A 2,981-nucleotide genomic window follows, 5' to 3' on the forward strand; every position below is an offset into this window, starting at 1 on the left:
TGTACGCTGTAGGGACAGTGAGACCTCTTCAGCCTAGGCCACCCTTGGCCTCCATGAGTGTGCAGAAGCATGGGAAAGCCAGCCCTGCTTGGAAACGTTAGTAATTACTATGGGAACCTGCCGGATGCCACGAGGCTGGGAAGAGGGCTTCATTAAGTGTAGTTTCTGACAGCTTTGATTAGGAAATTGAGGACACAGTAACTGGGTGCCATCCAGGCAACGGTCGGTGCCTTTCGTTAAGATGCAGTGAGGGTCTCGTCTTTTGCCTACAACAAACAGGAGAGCTGTAATTATGCCATGTCAAACTGCAGCTGGGCGTGCTATTTTGGATTTTATATTTTCCTGGAGAGTTTTTACAACCAACAAGATGAAGTGCCTCCCCACTTGAATGGTGGCAGTATTTAAGGTACTTGAGGCACTGTAACACTCTGTTGTCCTAATTCCACTTCTCGTGGGAAAGAGAGGGTAGCCAGCCAAAATCTGGTGGTTTCCACCGCATGTGGCTATGGAAGCCTGTGTATTCACTGCCCAGGGCTGTCATACCACAAACTGTGTGAATTAAAAAGCAGAAATTTATTCGAGAGAAGTTCTGGAAGTTAGAAATCCAAGATCAAGGTCTTAGCAAGGTCAGTTCCTTCTGAGATCTGTGAGGGAGAATCTGTTCCATGCCCCGCCCCCAGCTGCTGATGGTTTGGTGGCTGGTGAGCCTTGGTTTATAGAAGCATCACCCCAATGTCTGCCTTCATCTTTACGTGATATTCTCCCGTGTGCATGTCTGTCTCTGTGTCCAAAGACCCACTTTTAAAAACAACACAACCCTATTAGATTAAGGCCCACCCTAATGACCTAATCTTAATTTGACCATCTGAGAAGAACATATTTCCAAACAAGGTACTGGGGGCCAGGACTTCAACAACCTTGGGGCCACAAAATTCAACCCATAATATCTTTTTTTTTAGCTGTTTATATTGGTTTAATCCATGTCAAATGTAGTTTACAAAGGGAAAGGACAAGTACCTTTGTATAGAATATACAGACACAGCATCACACCATGGGGCCCACAGGAGGGGCAAGGAGACAACTTTTCCCTGGGAACAGCATCTCTACTCCCAGGAATGGTTCTTAGCAGAAGGCTGTGCAGCCAGGGGCGCCTTCAGTCAGCCCCGACCTCAGCTTCTGCTTCAGCTCGGGACCTACTTCCTGCCCCACCCTCAACTCCTTATGAAGAGCCCTATGAGCTAAGACTAAGGAGAGGGTCATGTCCCTCAGGGGATGTACCCCATGTCTGGGAGAAGAAATATACACCACTGAACACCGAGCACATGGGAGAGGGAAGGGACGCCACGGGAGAGAGAGAGGCAGGTACCCTAAGAGGTGGTTGGGCCGAGCCCCCAGCCAGCCCTGAAGGAGGCACTGCTTCCAGAGTTCTTAAAAAACAGAAGAAAATAATACAACCAAAGGTGGGGGCATAGAGGGCAAAGGAGTTGTCCCATTTATACACAACATTGTAAACATACATGGTCTATATTACATGTGCTTCAGTCTGGTGTTTGCATGTCTGTCTGTCCATCTGGGAGCTGTATCTCAGGAGCCTTGCCTCTCTACTCCCCACCCCTACCTCCCTGCTCCACCCTGGGAACAGAGGCCTGGATGGGTATGGTTCTCAGGCTTGGTGGGAGTCAGCAGGCAAGGCCTGGGCCTCAGCCTCCACTCTGGCTCCAGAGTCCTGTGTGTGTGTATGCTTGTGTGCGCGCATGTGAATATATGTACACGGGGAACCTGTGTGCAAGTATGTACAAGGGGAGAGAGTCATTGTCACAGAGGCTGGGGGCAGATGAGGCTGCTCGAGGCAAGGCCTGCTGGGTGGCTAGCTCACAAGTAGATCCTCCGAAGGTCTCCAGGCGCTGTGATGGTGTTGCACTGAGGGCAGAGCTTCTTGGCACCCAGGGTCCGCAGCCAGCATTCCTCGCAGTGCACATGCCAACATTGGATTGAACGTTAGGGGCATTGAATATGAGTCCATGCAGATGAGGCATTTGTATCGGTCCCCGCCCCCCCCCCCCCCAGATAGCTGCCGTTCAAGCTCCCTAACCCGAGCCTTCAGGGCCTCAAATGCGGTCACAGCTGAATCTACAGTGATTTTCTCGATGTCACTGTTCTTGCACGTCTTCTGCATGGCCTCCTGCTTGCTGCTTTCACTATTGCTGGTGGATGGCATCTCATCACTGGCCCATTTAGAGAACTCAGGTGTGATGCGGATGCTGGGAGGGCCACCATTTAGGACTGCGCCCCGGAGTGCCTCTCTCTCCTTGGCTTCACCAGGTTCCTCGCCTGTGCTGGGGACGACGTCAGCCTCCGTGTAGTGTGGCTTCCCATACTCCAGAGTGTCATCCCCATCCACATCCAAGTCAGCATCACTGTCCGGGTTCTCTTGGCCGCTGCACATGACGAAGCCAGAGCCTCGGAAGCCACCTTACAGGAGAGTGGTGGCCCGGATCCGCTTCTACCCACACCACTCATACTCCTCAAAGCGGTTGCTGTTTTCATGCTCGATGTCCACGGCATCATCCTCAGCCATGCAGGAGCCTTCCCTCCTAGAAAGGCAATGCTCCACATGCCTACTCATCTCCTGCTCCGATCCTGCTTCCTCCGTTTCATTTTCCCAATCCCACCATTCAGTCGGGTCTGCCGGTTGGCTCGCACTCGCAGGAAGGTCTACTTCCTCCCTCCTGCCGGCCCCCTGCTTCGCCGGCCACTCCGGGCCATCGGCTGCTCTAACGGGACCCCGTGGCCGGTGCTCCAGCCCCACAGCCGCCCGGCTGGCGAGGGCGGCGATGCGGGCGGATTCCCCCCGCTGCCCTGCAGCGGCACCTCAGCTCCCAGCAGCGGCGGCAGCCATGTTGGCCATCCCATAATATCTTGGTTCTAATTAAATCTTGGGGGGAGGGATACCAGGGGTTGATCCCAAGGGCATTTAAGCA

At 53.2% G+C, this 2,981-nt stretch overlaps 1 pseudogene across 1 annotated transcript; it reads right to left on the reverse strand.

The window, feature by feature from the left end:
* Positions 1 to 948: 948 nt before the first annotated feature.
* Positions 949 to 2,638, reverse strand: LOC308642893 (E3 ubiquitin-protein ligase RNF220-like; annotated as a pseudogene). The gene has a single exon. The product of its transcript is annotated as an E3 ubiquitin-protein ligase RNF220-like (transcript).
* Positions 2,639 to 2,981: the final 343 nt, after the last annotated feature.

This window comes from Spermophilus citellus, assembly GCF_964194105.1.
Source record: "Spermophilus citellus genome assembly, chromosome: 2".
NCBI classification, from domain to species: Eukaryota; Metazoa; Chordata; class Mammalia; order Rodentia; family Sciuridae; genus Spermophilus; species Spermophilus citellus.